The following is a 24,491-nucleotide window of genomic DNA, read 5'->3' as shown; positions in this document are numbered from 1 at the left end:
GAATTCTTCTATCTGTCTGTCTGTCTGTCTGTCCGTCCGTCCGTCCGTCCGTCCGTCCGTCCGTCCGTCCACCCTCTGATCCACCCACCTACCTAGACTGTCTATCGATTAGGCACACCTTGTCAGATCCATTTAATCATTTTAGTTGGGCTGGAAAACAAGTTGCTAATGTAACACTCTTAGCAACAGTCGTGACTCTGTAAAAGTGTTGAATCCATCATTCGCGATTCATCCTTCCCACGTCATTTTTTCATCAGAACAGCATTTCAAAGGAGAAATAACTCATGCAACAATAGCAAATATGTTGGACAAGCTCAGTCTACCCTGTGAGCATAAATAAATTTATGAAACGAGCTCCGGGATGATACCTGCTTTGCAGTGGAGTTGCATTTGCAGCATGTACTGCTGCATCTGGTCATGCTCAATGCCATGGGCAAGAAATGGGAAAGAAGATCCGGTCCATTTGCTTGTCATCATTTCCAGTAAAGTCTTCGATGACTTGCTGAAGCAATCTTTGTACCAAATTCTGTATCACTGCTCCAGTTTCAGGCTCTTGAGTGTTAAAATCATCACTCTTCCCTTCTGGTGATAACATCCTTTAATGTTATGAATGACCACTTCAAACCCTCTTTCTGGCAGTTTCCCTGCCATCCAGATTAAGGTTTTGGGGTTTTGTTTGTGCTTTTCTTTGTGTCAGTATTTGTGTTTAAGTAGATGGTATGCAGGTCTTATCCAGCTCTCTCTTGGACATTTCATTTCCACTTTCCAGATTTATGCAAGATTCACAAAAAAGAAAAGAAAGAAAAAAGAATCCCATTCCCCCACCTCTACTTTGCTTTGGTTGCATTGAAGGCTATGGGGTGACATTGATTTAATCTAAGCCTAAATTTAATCAAAGCCTAACTGAATGGCATAATGAAACCTTAATCCCGGTTTTCTTAAAGCAATGCATGCTTTGAAAACCCAACTAATAATAATACCGATTATACTTAGTAAATCATGTGGTGTAGTCCCATTGCCCTCAAAGGGATGACTCCGGAGGAGACAACTGAGGATGGTGGCCAAAACCAGTTTTGTCCCACTCGTTTTAAAAAGCTCAGCATGCTATAGGGCCTCCTCTGCAGAAAGCTGATAGAGTACATAGCATTTTAAACCACAGTGGACAAAGCCCACCCCCATAGGATAGAAAATGATTAAATTCAGATATTTCATCAGCACCATTACAAATGTCATCCACAGGTTATCAACATACATTTAAATGTGAGACAAAAGATGCAGATGGCCCCTAACAGCGTTGAGTTCATTACAAAGACAGATGTTGGGCTGAGGATACATTTAATTAGGTTAGTGAGATACATTACCAACAAGTTATTACTTCTTTTAACAAATGGTGCTGGAGGGTTGTTAACCACCCATTCTTTTGCAAGCTATTATTAACGAGGACTGCACTCATTTGCAAGGCCCTGATACGGAGTCACCAACATCTAGGCCAACAGAATTTGAAATACGACTCCGGTTGCCAATTGTGTGGGTTTTTTTTTTAAGGCTGCATTCTTACATAGGCTGAATGTATTCCCCATAGGGCTATTTGGCAATTTAGAACAGGATAGCAAAAGGCACACTCTTGTCATGTTCGAGGTTTTCAGAGAGCACATTCAAATGATGAGTTATCACAAGTTGTCTAAAGGGGATTGCCGGCTGGAAGCAGGGCACATAAATTTTTGTGTGATGTTACAGCTTCATTATGAACTCCACTTTCTGGTTAGGTTGAAGCTTCACTTATGCAGTGAGTACATTTCGGCCCACGGTTAGTAACAGTCTCAAGTGTGAGAGCAGTGAACTGAACTTGGCTGCATCTGGGGAGCTGGGTTTGATTCTCTGCTCTCCCACACGCAACCCCACGCCATTTGGACAGAGGAGGAGTCCTCTGGCAGAAGGACTTTTAAAATCTTGTGCCTCTGAATTGAAAAACATGGAGGTATGCTGTTCTAGAGCAGCTGCACAGTCACACTAACTCCCAGCCCTCCCTTGCAAATGTGCACGGTTTTCTCTTTGTGATTCTTTGATTTGATTCTGCCCACTGGTTGTGACCTTGCGGTTTTCTAAAGCCTTTCCTGTGCTGATTCCACTCTTTCCTCCAAAGGGATCGATCCCAAGAGATTCTTAGGTTTGGTAGTTTGCAGCAGGTCTGTGCTGACTGGTCGGCATTTTAATGTCAGGCTTCTGGAGACTCAAGGGTAGCCCCCCCCCCCCCAGCCTTGTTCACTAAAGTAGCGATCCCCAACCTGTGGGCCGCGGACCACATGTGTTCCGTCAACTAATTGGAGGTGGGCCGTGAAGGACGCCTTCTCCCCCACCCGGCCCTTTACTTCATTCCCCCCAGCCCTTTACAACACACTTTGGGTGTCATTGTCTCCCATCACTCCCAGATGGGACTATCTCGTTGCAGAGAAACAAGCTCAGGGTTCCCATTGATTTTTCATTGTCATGAGTTAAAATTTCCATGAAAATAAAATGTTCCTTATGTTCATTGTTGTGGGGTGTCTGTATCTTGTTTTGAAGGGATGTTTAAACATTACCATAGCGATCAGAGAGCGTCAGGGCAGTGGTTGAGAGTAGAGGAGTAAACTACCCCCCCACCGGGCCTCAATAAAAGGCGTTGAGTGGTCCCCGGTGATAAAAAGGTTGGGGACCACTGCACTAAAGCATTAAAGGGACAAATGTTTTTAAGGCTTCCCATCCCAATGTCTCCCTCTCTCTCATTACATTCATGTCAATTTCATTCTGCACTGATGATTCTACCCTTTATTTCGTTTGCATGAAGCACTAAAATTCCTTTTATTTTCTTTTCGCACTGGAGACACTGCCATTAGTCTCCTCTCCAATCCCCCTTTCAAGTCAATACCAGCAGGGAACGAAACCTTGCAGATTCTTTTAAACTCCCCCTATCATTTTTTTTAATCAGCAATTTGAGACTAGTGATTATCTTCATATTGATAGATTCATATCACTTATAAAAAAATTAAAACAATGAGGGGGAAAGTAAGCAATTGAGCTTGTACACAGATGAAAGGGGGAGGATGGCAGGAAGTGCAGAGTAGGCCGAACAACCTCCGTGTGGATAGAAAGTGACTCAAGGGGCAGGAAAATAGTGGTGGAGAGGAGAATAATCCTACCCCTAAACAGACCATGGAGACCCAGAAACTAAAATTTTCAGGTGATGCAAGTTTTGAATATTTTAACTGCTTTTAGAAGAAGAAGAAGAAGAAGAAGAAGAAGAAGAAGAAGAAGAAGAAGAAGAAGAAGAAGAAGAAGAAGATTCAAGTCTAGTAGTATATTAAAGGCCAACAAGAATATTGGGGCATGAGTTTTCGAGAGTCAAAGGTCTGAAGGCCCCTAATGAAGGAGGATTTGACTCTTGAAAGGATACACCCTGAAAACTGTGTTGAAGGAAGAAGAAGAAGAGTTGGTTCTTATATGCCGCTTTTCCCTACCCGAAGGAGGCTCAAAGCACCTTACAGTCACCTTCCCATTTCTCTCCCCACAACAGACACCCTGTGAGGGAGGTGAAGCTGAGAGAGCCCTGATATCACTGCTCGGTCAGAACAGTTTTATCAGTGCCGTGGCGAGCCCAAGTTCACACAGCTGGTTTCATGTGGGGGAGCACAGAATCGAACCTGGCATGCCAGATTAGAAGTCCACACTCCTAACCACTATGCCAAACTGGCTCTTTTAAACTGTTTTAGGTTATTTATTTACTATTTTGTGTTTTAAATGATATGAACCACCCAGTGCTGATATTACCAAGAGGGGTGGTTTAGAAATTTTATTATAAATAAATAAAGAGGGAATCTGTAAATTTTGGATTTACCTTTGGCTTGACAATGAAACAAGGGGAAATCAGCATAGAAGTGCTGTCAGAAAACTGGGGAAACAGTGACCAGAAAGTGAACTGAGCGCTGAAGGTAGGAAAATCAATGCAGAATGTCAAAGAAAACTTGACAGACATGCATGGTGAAAGTGAAGGAAAATACTCATGCGTAATAGGCCATGGTGCAGCCCAATGATTTGTACTCATGTACAACTTAAGTTCCGAATGGCAGCCCTTTCCCATTTTCTTTTAGTCCCAGTTCTCTTCCTCTGTTCATTGGGCATACACTGCTCAACATCAATGCAAAATAAATATTTATTTTTTTTAATGGATAAATGTTGATATTAATGACATGGGATATCTTTTTTGAAGGAACAGATATAATAGCAATATCAACTTGGAAAAAATCTTTAAAAGAACCACCAAAAGTTTACCTGATATTTGGGCAGTGACATAACGTTACACTAGGTCTGTCTGATTGACACAAAACATAATGGTGGCAATCCCTGACCAGCACTTCTATCGTGGTTGTGGATCCATTTGTAAACAGGGAAGTATGCAGTTAGTACAGCCACTTGGGGGGAACCCAGACCAGTGCTATCAACGCACATGGACTCACATGAAGCTGCCCTAGAATGAACATCAGGGCCGTGTTATTGACTCAGATCGGCAGCAGCTCGCCAGGGTCTTGTGCCAAGGTCAATCACAGCATGTACCACCTACCCTTTTAACTGGAGATGCTAGGGACTGAACCAGGGACTCTCTGGAAACAGATGAACTACCACTGATCTACGACCCCTTCCCAAGAGGGAATGCTCCCCAACAGTGTCAAAACATGGAAAGAAAGAAAGAAAGAAAGAAAGAAAGAAAGAAAGAAAGAAAGAAAGAAAGAAAGAAAGAAAGAAAGAAAGAAAGAAAGAAAGAAAGAAAGAAAGAAAGAAGAGTAGCCACATGGATCCCTATTAAAGATGCCAGCCTCCAGGACCGTTTATGCACTGGGAACTTCATTGCCCCAGCTCCTGTACAGGAGCATAAATTGGGGGTGGATGAGATGCACTGAACCAAATGCCCCCCTGTGTGGGTGCAGGAAGAGGTGGGACAATCTGCCATAAAACTACAGCCTACAGCCTGGCATGAAACCTCCAGTGCGGAAACGGTCCAGGTGAGACCTGGGAATCCCCTGGATTTACAGTTCGTTTCCAGACTAAGGGATCAGTTCCCCAGGAGAAAATGGATGCTTTGGAGGGTGGACTCTGTGGCATTGTACTCCACTGAGGTTCCTGTCCTCCCTGGGCTCTACTACCAAACCTCCAGAAGCTTCCCAAACTGGAACTGGCAATTCTATCCCTCCAGTGGCTGGAAGGAGGGACCTGACAACCCTGTTTCCTATCCATGTGGAAGTGGGTTGCATATGAGCTGCAGCTTCGGCCCAATAGAACACAGAATCAGGCCATGAGAAGTCTTGGGGGTGTTGAGTGTGCTCATATTGCAATGTGAAGACTGATCACTATGATTTAAGCAGCAGTAATAATCGAGATGGAAGACACAGGCCCAAGGAATTTCATTTCTTCGCCTTTTGTGCCTCAGAAATGCGTGTCTCTGCTGTCGTTGTGCTACAGGTTCAATCATCCCCCCCCTTCTCTCTTGTTGGGGGAAGGCAGATAAGGTTAATGGTTGATGTATTTTCCTAAAGCGTGTTTCTCAATCTGGCAAAACTGTCCTTTAAAATATGGAATGGCTTCACAATAGTCCCATAAATAATAGTTTACCAGAGACCTTCACAAAGGTTGCTGTTGCCCTTGCCTCTAGATATATTTTCTTCAAAGTGCCGGTTGGGAGTGAACAAATAATAAAAAACAACCCTAGCTTTTTACAAAAGCCGATGAACAAAAGCTTTCCCTCCCCCCCCCCCACCTTGTGGAAATAATTGGGACCAGCGGGACAGGCAACAAAAGAATCCAGGGTAGCGTGGAATCAAAGAGAAATGCAATGCCATATAAATTAATAAAACAATCCAGCATTGTTTACGACAGAAGCAATTTCTCCGAAATATTTTATTTGGTTTAAATTATTCCTTTTGTAGTGGAGGAGCAGATCGTGAACGAGATCGCCAGATAGCTGTTTGCGACCCTACCCCCAACAGCCCAAGCACGACAACCAATTGGAGCCTATTCAGTAGGGCAGGATCGAGGAAGAATAGGAGCTCTAGACATGGAGCGGATCAGGCATACGTGTGTTTTGCAAGAAACTGGATAGCCCAAGCAAGCCCAGTCCCATCAAATCTTGGAAACTAAGCAGGGCCCTGGCCCAGGCTAATATTTGGATGGGAGACTTCCAAGGATTTGAATGGTAGTTCCTCCAAGGAACACCAGGGGGCATGATGCTGAGGGAGGATATGGAAAAAAACACCTCTGAATGTCCCTTGCCTGGCTGCAAGACAATCCTTGGATCTCCTGGCAACATTAAACATGACGTATGATAAGTAAATAAATATCTACATGACCTAATATTAAAGCACAAGGGGCCAAGGGGCCAAGCCCTATGAAGATAGGTTGAGGGACTTGGGAATGTTCAGCCTGGAGAAAAGGAGGCTGAGAGGGGACATGATAGCCCTCTTTAAGTATCTGAAAGGTTGTCACTTGGAGGAGGGCAGGATGCTGTTTCCGTTGGCTGCAGAGGAGAGGACACGCAGTAATGGGTTTAAACTACAAGTACAACGATATAGGCTAGATAGGAAAATATTTTCACAGAGTAGTTCAGCAGTGGAATAGGCTGCCTAAGGAGGTGGTGAGCTCCCCCTCACTGGCAGTCTTCAAGCAAAGGTTGGATGCACATTTTTCTTGGATGCTTTAGGATGCTTTGGTCTGATCCTGCATTGAGCAGGGGGTTGGACTAGATGGCGTGTATGGCCAACTATGATTCTATGATTTTATGAGCACAAGACTGTATTTTATGGATTTATTTTCAATTTTTAGCCTGCTTTTCCCTGGGATGTTCATTGCAGGTTACAACAGGAATTATTGCTATTACTGTTACTGTTACTGTTACTATTACTATTATTAAATTTATTCCCCACCACTCCTGTAGACCAGTTCGTGGCAAGTTACAATGGTCCTTTGATAAAAAAACACGAATAAAACCCCCGTTAAAACAGGACACAACAATAATACAATGTAAAACAAAACAGAACATGGTGGTAAGAGCACACAACACCCATCCCCCTAGAATACCAAATAGCAGGAGTTGGAGGATAATATATAATTTCATAATTCATAGAATTTACATGTAGAATCTTGTTACATTATATCATCAATATAGAATCTAAAAATAAATAAAATATAAATATATATACACCCCACATAAATATATAAAAATATATAACCTGGTTTGTCCAGTTATGCATCCTGTCTGAGGTGAGAGGAGGGAGCAAATCTTATATTAGAGGGGCGCCAGCTGAAATCTCATGGGAACTGTAGAGAGACACAGTTTGGCTACCCCTGAGCCAGATTAGATGAACCATTTTGTCATGGACCAGCCAGATCCAGCAGTGCCTAGCGACACGGACCTGAACAATACCTACAACCATTAACAGAGACACTGCAGGAGGAGGCAGCCTCTGAGAACCAGACATGGATCTACAGCTAGGTACCAGCCCCCCCCCATCCCTGAGTTGGCAACAGGGAGCCATCTGCCAGTCTGTTCAACTCCCCATCACCAAGCCTTCTATCAACCCTTAGACCAGGGGTAGTCAAACTGCGGCCCTCCAGATGTCCATGGACTACAATTCCCAGGAACCCCCTGCCAGTGAATGCTGGCAGGGGGCTCCTGGGAATTGTAGTCCATGGACATCTGGAGGGCCGCAGTTTGACTACCCCTGCCTTAGACGAATAGGAGGGAGTTGCAAGATTGAAGGTGCAGTGCCAGACTGGCAGCACAGCAGCAGCTCGATATCAGCAATAGGGATGAGTGTTCGCAGGAGGAGGGCTGAGGTGGCTGGCAGGTGCTTAGCATGATGTACAGTATGAACACAGCCAGCAAGGGAGTGGCTGTGTGTGGAAGAATGCATTTGTTTCCCATTGACTTGGCAGCCTCTGCTCTGAACTGATTTCCTTCCACCTGACCCTAGCATTTATCTTAGACACTCTGATTTTGGACTATCCTTTGGACTTGACGCTGTGAGTTATGTCTAACTTGTATCTGACCCTGAGAACTGTCGTCTGATAAACTCTGATGTTGAGAAACTACCTCCGTCTGTTGTAGTCTGCAATCCAGACACATTTGGTTTCTCATCCAGAAGGGCTCCTCTCACATGAACATTTGAGGTTGCCTTATCTTGAGGTAAACCACTGGTTTATCAATGTCAGCACTGTCTTCCCAGACGGGCAGTACCTCTCCTGGATCTCAGAGGTTTTTGCATGCCTCACCGCCTGATCCTATTTTAACAGGAGATGCCACAGACTGAAGCTGAGACCTTCTGCATACAAAGCAGATACTCCACTGCTAAGCCTCTGTATGCTCTAGAGCAGTGGTCCCCAACCTTTTTATCACCGGGGACCACTCAACGCTTGACAATTTTACTGAGGCCCAGTAGGGGGGGGGGGATAGTTTACTCCTCTACTCTCAACCACTGCCCTAACACTCTCTGATCGCTATGGTAATGTTTAAACATCCCTTCAAAATAAGATACAGACACACCACAACAATGAACAAGGAACATTTTATTTTCATGGAAATTTTAACTCATGACAATGACAAATCAATGGGAACCCTGAGCTTGTTTCTCTGCAACGAGATAGTCCCATCTGGGAGTGATGGGAGACAATGACACCCGAGCTGTGTTGTAAAGGGCCGGGGGGGAGGGGGATGAAGTAAAGGGCCAGGGGGGGGGGGAAGGCATCTTTCGTGGCCCACCTCCAATTAGTCGACGGACCACATGTGGTCCGCAGCCCACAGGTTGGGGATCGCTACTCTACTGCAGCCTTTCTCAACTGTCTGTACACTTAAGAACCCCCGGAAACATTCTTCAGGTTTCAAGGACCACAGAAGTGGGGTGATATGGATGGGACGCATAGCTGTGTACAGACCCACCCTGGGCCCCTCCCCTTCCTACCCCTTCCAGGGTCATCATTGGCCATTTTGGAAGGGATGGCAGGTCGACATAACCATATATATCACCTGATAAATGTTTGACAAATTAAAGTTTATACATATTAAAAAATTAATCCCCCCCCCCATTTGGTAAATCCTTTCAGGGCCATCAAGAAACCCCAGGGTTTCATGAAATGACTGTAGAATTCATAACACTCCTGAGTTTGGGTTTGTGCTGGAAAATGTAGGATATCCAGCAGAATTTTTCTTTAAGTGAAGTTTCAGTGGCCATTCAATAGCCAACGAATCATTTCCCTTTTTAGTTAACAAATGAAGGATTATTTGGGGTGAGCTAATTTATGGGGACGTGCATCTTTAGGCACCCATTTCCCACTTCTCTTAAACAGGGTCTAGTAGTCTGCACGTCATCGTCCCCTAATTTAGTGCAATTTGTACACACTTGCAAAGAAAGACAAATTCCCTTTGGAAGCCTGATTGTGAGCTCAAGATGCAAAAACTGACCCTGCATCTGCGAACTGATTAAAAACCCCAAAATCTTTGCCTGGTGCTTTAACTGTCTTTAGTTCTATTAACATGTTTCTTTTCCCCATATTTGTTAAATGTCATTGCAAGAAGCTTGACAAATGCGTATCAAATAAAGGCCCTGAAATACCACCAATCAGTTATTTTCGTTGCTGCCAATCATTTTGGAGGCAGGAACGTGATAACCTTTTTGAGAAGTTTGTTCACACAGAAGTTGGCCATTCTATCGAAGATCTTTTTGAGAGCCTTCTGTTTTCAAGCCTGACCTATAACGAACCAATTCACTAAAACCACACTGTTCCATCAATAAGAAGAATACAAAGTATACAGATTTCATTCCTAAAAGACCCTCTTAACACATTATATACCCTTTAGAAATGTCAGCGGGGGCCGCCGGCATCAGAAATGCAGTTACTGTTCCACTGGTGGTGGAAAATGCTGTCAAGTTGCAACTGAGTTCTGGTGACCCAGTAGGCAAGTGGAGAACACAGGTGGTCTGCCATTTCCTGCCTCTGTGCCATGACTCTGGACCTCCCTAGAGGTCTCCCATCCATGTACCAACCACAGCCGATCTCACTTAGATTCTGAGACCTGTTGAGACTGGGCTAGTTGGGGCAGTCCAGGTCAGGGCAATAATTAAGTGCCATCAAATCACAACTGACTTATGATGACCCCCCTCCACTGGGGTTTCAAAGCAAGAGACAAACAGAGGTGGTTTGCCATTGCCTGCTTCTGTAGTAGTAAGCATGGACTTTCCTGGTGGTCTCCCATCCAATTACAAACCAGAGGTGACCCTCCTTAGGTTCTGGTGAGACTGAGATAGCTACAGCCATCTAGATCAGCCTTTTTTCAACTCTTTTATCAGTGAGAAACCCCCAAAACATTCTCCAGGCTTCAAGAAATCCCAGAAGTGGTACGATCATGCAGAACATGGTTGAGAAGCATCGCTGTGTACATGAGCACCTGGGGTGCCTCCCCTTCCCACCCCCTCCAGGCCCATCACTGGCCATTTTGGGAGGGGGAGGTGTGTTGAGATGGCCATAGATGGCCATATCATCCAATAAATGTTTAACAATTTATAAAATATATATATTAAAAATTAATTCATTCTTGAAACCCTGGTTGAGAAAGCGTGATCTAGATAAAGACTTAATTTCCATTATGGGCAGAGACAGACTAAGTCTGTGTGGAAATTTCACTCAAGTGTTTCCAACCCCAGCTTTTAAAAAACTTTTGCCTATGATTAACCTTGTGGCCTTCCTGAAGCTAAGCAACTGCACCCTTGGGCTGGTGTATGATTGGGTAGAAGTCCCAATGGAAACAACTCTTGAGCTTTTGAAGGAAAAGGGGATATAGATAAAATTATTGTTATTATTATTACTATTATTATATTATTTATAGACCACTCTCTCTCCTCAAATGGGCTTGGGGTGATTTACATCAATTAATAAAAACATTCATAAACAGATTCTGAGAATTAAAAACTACCCTCCCCATCCATCCCAGCCATCTTCCACATGGTCTGCAGGAAATTACTGTTGGTCAGATGCATATGCTCAGCCTTAAAGAAGTATCTCATTTATTATAAGTATATCATGTTTTTTTGAGTGGAGGGGATGCATCTGAATTTGGAAAATGACCCCCATTTAACTTTTACAGAGGAGTCCAAGCTATGCAACACAAAGGCAAAGAATCTGCAGACAGGAAGAAACCCCAGCTATGCTCAGAAGACCTCACCAAACAATGAAAGGGCAAGGAAAGATCAGACTGAACAACTGATAGTTTATTCAGCAGTGCTTCTAATGGGAAAAAAAAATATGTAAGCTCCCAACAGAATTGAAGGAGCACCGTCATAGTATTCATACAAATGAATACACACACACACATCCAGGAGAGAGAGAGAAAGAGAGAGACAGAGCCCATCTAGTCCAAAAAGTACACAAATATGTCAATAAATTCAAGGCTGAATTTGTTCTTGTGCTGAGCCTAAAAGAAAGCAGTAATTTTATTTACTGATGTAATGATTTTGAGAAGGTCAGCTGGCTGTAATGGCACTGAATTAATCAACCGCTGGCATTTTAGCAAAACCACAGAGAAGAAATAATCCAGCTGGGCTACAGTTTACACAGACTTTAATTGCACCAAGTTTAGTGCTAAATCACTGGCCAGTGGCTTTAGGCGTGGCAAGTGACCTCTGTAAATCACTCTGAAACACAATGGTCAAGAGTTAACTTTCTTTCCTTAGCCAGCAACCCCCTGCAGAACCTACAGGGTTTCTTCTTTGATGGTTATAGGAGGCAGTGAGATGGCTCGGTACCTTTATAGAAGCTGACAGACAATTTCCAGGTTTGTTTTCCGAAAGGGGAATCCGAGATGGGGCCTGTCGGCAGCTGTCATAAAGCTGGCTGCTGCAGTTGCCAAGAAAACGCCAAGGCAATGCTTGGAAACTTCTTTTAAACTCTGAGCGCAGCTGACTTTGATGTACGAAGTACACTCAGTGTTCTGCTTTGAAGCCTGGGCACTGAGATTCCTGTGTACTAAGCAAAATATTTCAAATAGAAGGAAAGACAGATTCCCCTACCCCGCCCCAACTAAGCAGCACAGCCAGTTATCACATTATAGAGAACTGGACTTCAGGTTTTGCCAGTCCTCCAGAACATAGTCTGATGCATGGTCATCTCTGGCCTGTGTGAGGTTCGCCTGGACTTGACCAGGGCCAGGGCCTTTTCTGCCCTGGCTCCTGCCTGATAGAATGAGCTCCTGGAAGAGCTATGGGCCCTGCCGGAACAAATGCAGTTCTGCAGAGCCTATAAGATGGAGCTCTTCTGCCAGAGTTTTGGTTGAGGTCAGGCTAGGGGGACATCTTGGGCCCCTCCTCTGACATCCTCCAATTTAAGTGACCTCTTCATCTACCTAAGAATGGCAGCCAAGGGGGGAATGTGTGGGGGAATTTAAATTACTTCTAGGATCCTCTTTTAGTTCAATCATTTTAATTCTGTATTTTAAATTTGTTGTTAGTTACTGCAAGCTGTCTGGCCAACATTGGCAACCTATAAATGTAAATAAAGAAACAAAACAAACAAATAAAACCTCAACTAGGGTTTTGTGAAACCCTGAGATATCCTGACAGGCCTAGAAGGGTTTCCTGAATGAGTGGTAGTTAATTTATATATAAAACTGTCTTTCTCAGTATGTGTCCAGAAGAATGCCGTGATCTAATACCAACATGTTGGTGATTCCTGGTCTGAAAGAAGTATGGCTGGCCTCAAACAGAGCCACTATTCCACCAAGCATATGGCTGAGGCCCATCTTTACACCACTCCGCGGGAGCAGTATAAATAAAGCAGTAAGTGTTTTGGGGGAGGGCTCGGTCCAGGATGGGGGGGCCAACGATGGGGGGATGGGGGGCCAATGATTGGGCCCTTTCCCCCAGACTGACAAGCGGAGGGCCCAATCAGCTGATGTGAAGCGCCAGCCAATTGGGCCCTCTGCTTGTCAGTCTGGGGGCAACGCACTTGTCAGTCTGGGGGTCCCTTGCCCCCGGACTGATGAGTGGGGAGGCACAAAGTGCCTCCCCCAAACCTGGGCCGTCTTCGGTTGACAGCCGCCATTATGCGTCTGTCTGCTGACAAGGCAGGTAGACAGCCGCCCGGGCAAACCTGCCATGCTGCCCTGGGGGGGAGGGTTCGGGACACCCAGCCGACCCTTCACCCCCCAACCCTCCTTCCCCCCTGCCTTGTCCTCTTTACTCTCAGCTTCCTACCTTCCTTCATTTCTCTCTTTCTCTATCCCTTCTGTCTTTCCCTCTCTCTGTGCCGTGCCCGCGCTCCACCGCCGTTTCCCCGCCCCCAAACACTCAGCCACCCACCCATCTCTACCCCGCATTCTTCCCCCGCCCCGCCACAACTCGCCCCTATGCTCTGCCGCCACATCCCCGCCTCTAAACACCCAGCCACCCACCGTTCTCTGCCCTGAACTCTTCCCCCGCTGCCCCCCTCGCAACACAACCCCATGATTCACCGCTGCCACTTCCCTGCCCCCAAACTCTTCCCTCGCTATCCCCCCCATCGCAACTCCCCCCATACCTGCCCAGCAGACCCTTTCCCTCTTCCTTCCCCCCCTGCCCCATCGCCTTTCATTGCACCTACCTTCCTTCCTTCCTGCCTGCCTGCTTTCCTCCATTTGTCTCTCTCCTTTCTGCCTCTTTCTCTCTTTCTCTCTCTCTCCCTCCCTCCCTCCCCCCTCCCTCCCTCCCTCCTTCCTTCCTTCCTCTCACCCACCCACCCAGTCATTAATCTCCTTTCTTGCTCCCATCCATCCCTCTTCTGCCTTTCTTTCTCCCACTCTTTCTCCCATCGCTTACTCTCCTTTCTCCCCTTCTCTATCTCTCTCTCACTTTCTCTCTCTCTGCCTCCCTCTCTTTCTCCCTTTCTCTATGCCAGCCTGCCTGCCTGCCTTGCCTGTCTTCCTTCCCTCTCTCCCTCCCAGCAAGGGGAGGGGCCCAGTGGGGGAACCTCCCGCACCCACCTGCTGCTTGCTAGTGTCCACTGTATTTTTTATACAGCGGGCTTAATTTCTAGTACAAGTAAATAAAATCTTATGGGCCTCCTTCCTTCCCCCTCCAGATCATCCCACCTCTGAACAAATGGTCGAGAAATGGGGTAATCAAACACAATGGGACACTTTTTACTTTTACTGTTTTTATTGTATTTTAATATGTTGTCAACCACCCTGAGCTTGTCTGCAGAGGGGGAGGTCTATAAATTCGATAAATAAATAATAATAATAAATAAATAAAATAGTTTCAGAAAAAAAAATAGTTAGTATATAAGAACATGGTGATTAGATATGATCAAAATAGACACTGACCAGATCATGATAGAACTAAGAGAAGCAGTGCAAGATTGTGAATCATCAGTGCAAGATTGTGAGTCATGGTGAGAACAAATACTGGATTATGATAGTAAATTCTTTGTGTTCAGTGCAATATTTCTAAATTATGACTGCACTCTTCCAAACGGAAAATTGTTTTGAAAACACTGAGAAATGTTCCTTTCCCCCTGAGACTTTCTACTTGAAAATGCCATATACCAAAACAGGCTAGATTCTTACATGTCTCTATATCTAATTCTCAATTTAGCTTCAGTCTGTGGATCAAAAATATCCAGGCAATGTAGCCAGGCAGACAGCAGAGATGTCTATACAACTGTGGAGGAACTCCTGAATTTGCAGGATCACCCCCCCACACCCCAAAAAAAATTTAAATAAAAGGGATGTGTTGAACCACCCACATTGGTGAAATGATAGCTAAGCAAATGCAGATTTTAGCAACAAATGCTAAAAAGAGATCTCACAACATTATGGGTGATTTCACACTAAATAATGAACTTTCAATCCACTTTCAGTATATTTTGCAACCAGACTTTACTGGGTGGAATGGCAAAATCAGCTCCATGCCCTACGTCTTAAGATGCCAGCCACAGTTACTGGTGCTACATCAGGGACTAAAACTAACAGACCACTTTGGCCACACAGGCCAGAAAATCCACAACAGCCAATTGACTCAAACCAGGAAAGCCTTTGCTAATTCATTACACAATTGTCTGTTCAGAACACTGTATGCTGTGGGGAATCTAGGCAGAGATGTTCATTTTAACCTCCAGGACTATCTCAGCTAATTCACTTAAGCTGCCCTTCAAGCAAGACATCAAGGATTAAAGCAGAAACATTTGACAGTCATCTCCCTGAGGGATTTTGTTCTATTATTTCCCAGGAAAAAAAAAACATAACACCGTTTAAGGCTTAATACCATTTCTTAGCAAAGAATTACCTTCATTTTCTATTCTGGATAGGTATCTGAATGCATAGAGATTTTCAAAATGCAACACATTCTGTATTGTCTATTCCTAAAACCAGAGGCTAAATTTAAGTGACAAAACCGGGCATGGAAGCCCATGCATCATGAACTAGTAAGTGAACATCTATATATTTGAAAGCCAATTGCCTTCATTTCTTCCTATTTTTACAACACCCAGCAAACACATACACATGCATATCTACTTTACACTAAATCAGATCCTTGGTCCATCAGGGTCACAGTCATCCACTCACACTGGCAACTGCTCTCCAGGGTCTCAGGAACAGATCTTTCATGTCACCTCCTACCTGGTCAGGGATTGAACCTGTGGCATTTCTAGGATGGCGCTTGGAGGAGCTGGGAGAAGGAGAGCATTATCTCAGGAGCTGACTCAGGAGCTGACTGCTAGCTCCGCTCTCTGCTGAGTAGGCCTTTGTGCTATAAAAGGCTCTTGCTTGCAAAGGACTCTTGGGGTCTGGATTAAACCAGAATACTCTGTAAGGAGCCTAGAGCAAGAGCTAGAGGACTCTTGACTGTTGGCTTTTCGCCTGAGGATCAAGCCGAAGGTTTCAGTGAAGTGTAGGACTGTTTGTGGAGCAGTTCAGATGAATCAAAGTGGCATGAAGACTGAAGAAGGTTGTGTAGTCACATGTACCACCTGCGGAATGTTTGTCTTTTTACCTCAGGGGGACAATTTTTACAAATGCAGCAAGTACAAATTAGTGACTCTGCTGGAGGAGAAGATCTGGTGATTAGAGAAACGATTGATAACACTGCAGGAGGAGGGAACTGTATCAAAACAAAATCAGGAACACCTAATACAGGAGAGCAATAATTGAAAGAATGTTACACATAGGAGTTGAAGAATAAGGAGAAGGTCTGACCCACTGATGCTCAGCAATCGGTTGCAAGATCTGCCTGAAGAGGTTGATTCAGGAACACAGGAGCATGTGCAATCCCCCATGAAGAACAAGCCCCAACGTAGATCAGGAAAAAAGTCAGAGTTCTAGGTTTTCTCCCCCGCCGACTCCACAAAGCTCAGGAAACACTTCACAGTGCCCCAGAAGAAAGAGTTTTAGTTCTGCTCCCAAGGGTATGAAGAAACGGGTACTGGTAATTGGGGATTCCTTGCTAAGAGGTGCAGAGGCCGAAGTGTGTAGACCAGACTTCTTGTCTTGAGAGGTCTGCTGCCTACCTGGTTCACACATCAAGGATTTGACAGAATGGCTCATCAAGCCTACAGATCCCCTTCCTTCTCATCCATGTAGGAACAAATAATACTGCCCAGCAGATTTTTAAAAGATTATTTTTAAAAGATTTTGTGGATCTGGGGGGAAAAGTAAAGGACCTGGGAGCACAGGTTGTGTTTTCATCAGTCCTTCCTGTAAGTGGCCGAGGCATAGGAAGAAAGAGAAAAATTATGCAAGTAAATAACTGGAAATTATAAATTATAAAGTAAATTATAGCAAGTAAATAACATCAGTAGTGTCAACAGGAACGGTTTGGATTTCTGGATCATGGTCAACGATGTCAATATGAGGGGCTATTATCAGGAGACAGCGTACACCTCACAAGGGACGGAAAAAGTATTTTTGGAAGAACTTTGCACACCTGGTGAAGAGGGATTTAAACTAGACAAGAGGGAGCAAGATGTAAATTCAGAACTTGGTGTGATGGCAAGATCTGAAGATGAGAAGATCTCAAATCTACAGGGAATGTTACATAAGCAGGGAACTACTAGCTTACAAGGAAGTTCAAAAACCCAAACCATGAGGCACACAAAGGATGGACTACGATGTCTCTACACCAATGCACAGAGTATGGGAAACAAGCAGGAGGAACTAGTAGTCTTAATAGAGGACGGGGGCTATGACCTAATAGGAATCACAGAAACTTGGTGGGATAATACAATTGGAATACTAAAATTGAGGGGTACAATCTATTCAGGACAGACAAGAAAAGAAGGGGGGAGGTATAGCAATATATGTTAGGAATCTTTATATTTGTGAAGAAATACAGGTACCTGAGCATCAAAGTTCAGTTGAGTGTATTTGGATAAATATAAAAGGAGTAGGAAAATGAGAGTGGTATTATTGTGGGGGTCTGCTGTAGACCACCAAGCCAGTCAGTGGACTTTAATGAGATACTGCTAGAACAAATTACACAATTTTCAAAAACGGGGAAAACAGTGGTCATGGGTGACTTCAATTACCCAGATATCTGTTGGAAGACCAACTCTGCTAAAAATGCAAACTCCATTAAATTCTTAACTTGTCTTGCTGACAGCTTCATTTTCCAGAAATTAGAGAGGGGAACCAGGGGCTCTGCTATTTTAGACTTGATTCTCATCAATAGGGAAGAACTGGTAGATGAGGTGGAAGTAGTGGGTACACTTGGTAGCAGTGACCATGTGCTTTTGGAATTTTCAATCGTGGGAAAGAGAAAACCTTTACGTAGTCATACCTTATAGACTGGACAGGAAAGCTGATTTTCACAGACTTAAAGGTATGTTGCGTAAGTCCCGTGGTCAGAAAGACTTAAAGAGATGGGAGTCCAAGAGGGCTGGGGGTTTCTTAAAGGTGAAATACTGAAGGCTCAGTCACAAACAATTCCCTTGAGAAGGAAATATGGAAGGAGCCTAAGGAAGCCAAGTTGGCTCCATAAGCAGTTGTCAAAAGATTGGATGAATAAAAAAGAGTCATTTAGGAAATAGAAGGATGGCCTTATTACCTTATTACAAAGGATGAGTATAAACAAATAACCAATAATTGTAGGGGGAGTGTTAGAAAAGCTAAAGCTGAATATGAGCTTAGGCTAGCAAGAAATGTTAAACATAACAAAAAAGGCTTCTTTAGTTATATTTCAAGCAAGAAAAAGAATAGGGACACCATAGGACCACTACGAGGAAAAGAAATTATAACAGATGGTGAAGAGAGGGCTGAACTGCTTAACTCCTATTTCTCCTCAGTCTTCTCTTGTGAGGGAAATAGTGATCAATGTGGCAAAAACATAACACAACACGGGGGACGGGAATGGTGTCCTAGGATCACTGTTGGAGCAGTCCACAAACACCTAGTTTCTTTAAATGAAACAAAGTCTTCTGGGACGGATGAACTGCATCCAAGGGTACTAAAAGAACTTGCAGATGTCATCTCTGAACCTCTGTGCATTATTTTTGACACTTCGTGGAGAACAGGTGAGGTTCCAGATGATTGGAGGTGGGCAAATATTGTCCCCATCTTCAAGAAAGGGAAAAAGGAGGATCCGGGGGAGAGAGGGGGAGGATCAGGGAGCGTGTTCATCCCAGCTGCCCACTGTGTCAAGTGTTGGATCAAACCTGGGAGGCCAGGCCAGGAGAGCGGTCAACCTCCTGCTTCCCAACAGAGGTCTGCCCACCAGCCCCCTGTGACAAAATCATGTTAATCACTTGGTTAGTCCTTTGGTCTTGGGCCTGACATTTGCTTATGAGTCATCCTGTCAATGCTCTTGATCTGCAGTTATTGATTGGAGAAAGTGTGAATGTAGCTAGCTTTAGGGTCACTGACTTTCTGGTCTGCCAGCTTCTGATGTTATGGGAATGTGTTCTCTCCCCTTGTCTGTGGGATGCCAGTTAGGAGACCTTTGGTTTGAGCAAAGAGGGATGGCACCTGGGAATTTCCACCCAAATTAGCATCTCGGGGGAGTTTGAGGGTCTAAGGTAGATAAGAGGGCACAGAGTTTCAGGGAGAACATAGATATGTGAGCTCTGTTGTACTTTCAATGAAGGATTTTCCTCAAGAGATGTTGGCTGGATTCTCATACCCTGGCCAAGTCATTTCAGCATTCCCAGGGTGAGTGGGCCATCCAGCTCCAGCATCTGGCACTTGGGGGCACACACACTGCTGAACCCCTGCCTGCCCCACATCGGTCCCTGTGCAGTGATGGCATGAAGTTTTGTTTGGCAGGGAACTGGTGGGCAGGATGTGGGACCTGTTGCTGCTCAGTGCTGGCTGAAAAGGGTGAGGTTGGGCTGTGGAGAAGATGCCTAGACACAGCCAGTGGGGAGGTTTAGGATGCTTTGGGCTGATTCTGCATTGAGCAGGGGGTTGGACTAGATGGCCTGTATGGTCCCTTCTAACTGTATGATTCTGTGAGGTAGAAGACAACTTTCTCTGGGACTCTGCCTGAGTTTGTCCACCTGGGTCACCAAGTCTTAGACAGCTGCACACACCCGCATCATTGTGCCCCATCTATGCCAAATATGCTAGATGCACCACGGAACCTTTTGCCTGCCAAGCAGATGCTCTACCTCCATTGAAATACATTGTAGTAGGTACAGTTAGTCTGCCCTCTGGGTTTGTCACTGTGTGGTCCTTCCTTCAGTACTGCGATGCAGCAATGTTTCCCTGCATAATCCCCCCCCGGTCCCTTAGCAAAATAATGTATTGGCCAGTATTGCAACATGGGATTTACAACCCATGAACAAAGTCTGAATCCCGTGATACCTCCAAGAATAACAACGTTTAATTCTGGGTATACGTTTTCATGTGCTTATTTAAACTTGGATGGATTAAAAGTGCCAATGGACCTGAACTTTGTTCTGCTGCTTCAGCCCAATACAGCTGAGCCCATGGATGAACATTTTAAAGTACTATTTGCACTTCTCTTCCTCATTCATCCCTATTTCAAATATATGTTTGCCTTTGAATAAATTTGGGATGATTCTTGGATTTTACATATTTTACCACGTACTTTCTGCTCTCCATAGTCCTGTGACGTTGCTGTCCATCTCCCCTCCTGCACCCCTCCTTTATAAAAGGTCTGCCTCGCGAGGACCCGCTTACTTCATCAGACAGAAGTGAGCCACTAAAGCTTATGCTGGAGACAATTCTATTAGTCTCCAAAAGAATCAGAAGTTTCCTGTTCTTTGGCTTTAAAAATGAACATATCTGCCCTCCTGAAGTCCTTACAATTGAAAAACCACTTCCCAGATCAAAGAGGTGGACTGCCTGATAACACCTGGGTTTTGGCCACTGTGTGACTCAGAGTGTTGGACTGGATGGGCCATTAGCCTGATCCAACATGGCTTCTCTTATGTTCTTAGGCTGAGAACGATATAGTAAGGGGTTTAGTCTCTGTCAAGAGGCTAAATTCCAAGCAGAGAAGCTCAATGTGGAATGGTCACAGCTGGGACAACAAACTATGATGAATCCATCACATTCTGGAATCACAGGTCAGATCAGCAGAAGAGAATGGACCATTTCAATGGTAATGGGGTTGGAGCAACCCTTGAAGCTACTGGGCAGAAGCAGCAGTGGGAGGTGGCACTGGCAGAACATCTTTTGCAGGCCACAGCAGTGCCACTTCAGCTAACTCTGGTTAGTATTTCACACAATGCAGCCTTTCTGGCTGAGTCTTACTTAGAAAACCCTATGATGAGATAATCCCAAAGGAAAAAAAAATGATAAAATGCTTTGCAGGACATTAAATCATGGGGTTGCCATAAGTTAGAAGTATCTTGATGACACTTTGTATACACACAGAGAGAGAGAAAGAAATGAGGAGCAGGAGATAAAGTGGGCTTTATCTACACTGGCTTGGTGTAGTGGTTAAGAGTGGTGGCTTCTTATCTGGACAGCTGGGTTTGATTTCCCACTCTTCCACATGCAGCCAGCTGGGTGACTTTGGGCCATTCCTACTTCTCTGAGAGCTCTCTCAGTCTCTCCTTCCTCACAGGGTTTGGGTTGTAGAAAGAGGTAGGGTAGGCAATTGTGAGCCCTTTGAGACTCCTTTGAACACTAAAAAGTGGGTACCAAAGAACTGCTCTTCTCCTTCCTCTTCAGATAGGGATCCTCTAGGAATGTCACCTAGTCTTTATAGTAAAGACCACAGAGTTTAGTGGAAGCAATCTACAGTGTCACCTGGAACTTTCTCCTCGAATTCTACCCTCCCCAGACACAGTTCCCCAAGTCAACCAGCATTTACTTACACGGTTTCAGCTTCCTTGAGGTAAAAGAGAAACAGGGGGCCATATTAATATCTCTTTACAAAACAGGGAATCATCATCACGTACGCAAACACCATTGACAACGACTCCAGAAGCATCCTGGACCTGTGAAGCTTTAGTTTCCTTTTGGCTTCCCCGCTAGTTCCCCATGTCTTTATAGCACACGGCCAGATTTTCATTAAAACTGACATATGCTAAATGTAATCTGTAATGACATATCAGACAGGCGGTTTCAAAAGCCTTTTTAGCAGCTTGTCAGTGCTATCCTATTGAGTTCCAGACACACTCTGCCACTGGTAAGCACAGTCAACCAGTCTCTTGAGGCTTCCAGGGGAAAATTAGTTTTGAATAATAACTTCTCTGCAATGTTCACTCTGACACTCTGAATGTACAACTCTGCCATCTGGACTATGACAACAAACCCCCAGTTTGTCATTGACCAGGAAGAGAGATGTACAGGACCGGAACTGTCACTCTCTGGACAGCACATTGATCCTTCCCACAATTAGGTGACTTTCATAAAAAGGACACTTGTAGATAATGAAGATTGTGGAGGGAAAATATGGCTGGATCCCTCTCTGGCAGAAAGGGTGGTGACCCATACTGCTTTCTAAGTTCTTCCCTCCCTTACCCCAACACATCCTTCATTTCATGTCTCTCTTCTGACATGTAAAGGCATAGGGTGTTTTTGCTTCAGAGTAAACTCTTTTTTGGTCTACTTCGAAGAAGAAGAAGAAGAGTTGGTTCTTATATGCCGCTTTTCCCTACCTGAAGGAGGCTCAAAGCGGCTTACAGTCGCCTTCCCATTCCTCTCCCCACAACAGATACCCTGTAGGGTGGGTGAGGCTGAGAGGGCCCTGATTTCACTGCTCGGTCAGAACAGCTTTATCAGTGCCGTGGCCAGCCCAAGGTCAGCCTGCTGGTTGCATGGGGGGGAGCGCAGAATCGAACCTGGCATGCCAGATTAGAAGTCCGCACTCCTAACCACTACACCAAACTGGCTCTCACAGAAAGGTGGGCCTTCCCCTAAGAGTTGGAGAGTTGTCGATTGGTACTCGCTCATCCTTCCCTGTTTTGATCTGCTCTACCTTTTGATAGGTAAGGTGCTTTTCCCTGAGCAGAATCACACAACTGGGTGAACTGTCAGCCCTCCTGGGGTTTCAATCCAGCCCATGTCCCATGGTGACAATTGCAGGTACCCTTCTAACATGATCCAAAGAAATAACCAGCCTTCTTTCACAAAGAAGGCTGTACACCTGATCTCTCTACCATCAGTCTGATTCCCCTGAAGTTTACCATATCCTTACGGTTGCCAGATTCCTACTGGCCACCACCAAGGATGGGGGATAAGGTCCCATTTACAGCCATAACTGTCATCTTTATATTACAAGGTCTTCACAGTCCAATTTTAACTTCTTACATCCCCATCCTCAGTTCTGTCACCCACCTATGGTACACCCACCCTAAACTATCCATTCTTTATAACTTACTAGATGCAAAGCCTGTTGCATGTGGGAATGCAATGGGCACTAGAGGTGACCAATGTGTAGCCCTACTGGGAGCAGAGCTAGCTTCTGGAGTGGACCCAACCATCCTTCTCCCACTCCCTGGGGGGCAGGAGGCCAGGGGCAGGGTGAACGTCTCACTAGGTGCTGCAAGGCTGGTGAGTGGGAAAAGTCACAGTGCAGAGAACTGTTGCTGATATTTCCACTGCATGCCCATGTAAGTTCTTCTCTGGTGCCTCACAGGTGCTTATTCTGAGCAGGAAGGAGAAATGTTTACCAAGAGATGAATAGGTAGATAGTACCCAGAATCTCTGAGCGCTTGTGAGAGCACTCCCAGGAAGTCAGCTCTCTGAGACTCCTCCATTAAGACTGTTCCAAGAGACTGCTCTTCCACAATAAACTGAACCTCTAGTTGCTGCAAATTCACCTGGTGGATGAAATTTCTTCTGAATAGGCAACAGGGAATTCAGTCCCTTTCCAAGTCAGATAATCTGTATTTTAATCTCGTGCCCTGACAGCAAAGCAATTAGTCTGATCATTTGGAGAAAGGAGGAATAAGCCTTTAAGAACTGCTCATCAGTGCTGTTTTAAAGCAGTCAACTGCAGAAGGTTGTGGGGGATTTATGTACTCAAACATTATGTGGATATGGCCAAAAGAGCATGAGGAGCTACAGGTGATTTCCATGGCAGACTTTGCTAACAAATGAAGTGAGCTTTGAAGGAGCTAAGCTAGGCTGATAATGACACTGGCCTCCCTCCATATATTCTACATGATTCTGTCATGAGTCGGCCAGCCGCCTCCTTTTCCAAGGATGAGGAAATGGTAGAATTAGACCCTGCACCAGTGAAATGGCTGCTTGGGCAGCTGGAGTTGGAAGCTAAGCCAGCGAGGGTTACTCATTCTGGCAGGAAATGAAAGAGGTAAAACAGTGATCAGAATGTAAGTCTCTGCTGGTGTCTCCTGAACAGGCTGAGCACAGGAGACATCAAGAGCATTTGACAGCTCAGGAAAGACAGGGAAGTGCTCATTTAATTGCACAACAGTGATCAGCAGTAATTGATGAAGTAGAGTCATTTCAGGAGCAGGAATGACAAGCTGCAGAGAAGCAACACTTGTGCTTGGGTGAGTGGGTGAGCCCGCTAATGAGGCTGATAAAAGGAAAACATTGGCTAGAGCTTGGTTGTGTAAGCAACCTAGCTTGCTACCACTCTGTGAGTTAATTCTCTCAATTAATAGAGCATTGCTTTGCTTGGTGTCTTGCATTCTGTCTTGCTAATCTATGTTTGATTTTCAGCTAGAATCCCAGACTCTTGCTCCTATCCTGACTACCACACTTTGAACCCTGTTCTCTAGACTTCCCTGTTTCCTTGATGTTTGGATAGAACCTTCAGTTTTCTCTGTGCTGTTCTGTTGACTTGACTCTTATTTCTTGTTTTTTGGCTTAACATCTATATATCCCAGACTCCTGGATACAGTAAAAAGTGTCAGGCTCTTCCCTGAATGCAACATTTGTTCTGCTTGCTATCAACTGTGTTTGTGCATTATGCAGGCTCATGTTTGGTCAACACCAGGCTTAGCCTTGAATGTAACAGATTCCTAAAAATGTTCACACATCAATTAGGTATCATAATTACTCCCCC

At 44.7% G+C, this 24,491-nt stretch overlaps 1 protein-coding gene across 2 annotated transcripts in view; it reads right to left on the bottom strand.

Moving 5' to 3' along the window:
- Positions 1–24,491, bottom strand: part of CNTNAP2 (contactin associated protein 2) — a 1,139,689-nt gene that overhangs the window by 408,970 nt on the left and 706,228 nt on the right. The gene's annotated exons all lie outside the window — the stretch shown is intronic.

This window comes from Paroedura picta, chromosome 11 (assembly GCF_049243985.1).
Source record: "Paroedura picta isolate Pp20150507F chromosome 11, Ppicta_v3.0, whole genome shotgun sequence".
NCBI lineage: Eukaryota > Metazoa > Chordata > Lepidosauria > Squamata > Gekkonidae > Paroedura > Paroedura picta.
Note: the sequence above shows the minus strand (reverse complement) of the source record. Positions and strands in the feature narration are given on the sequence as shown.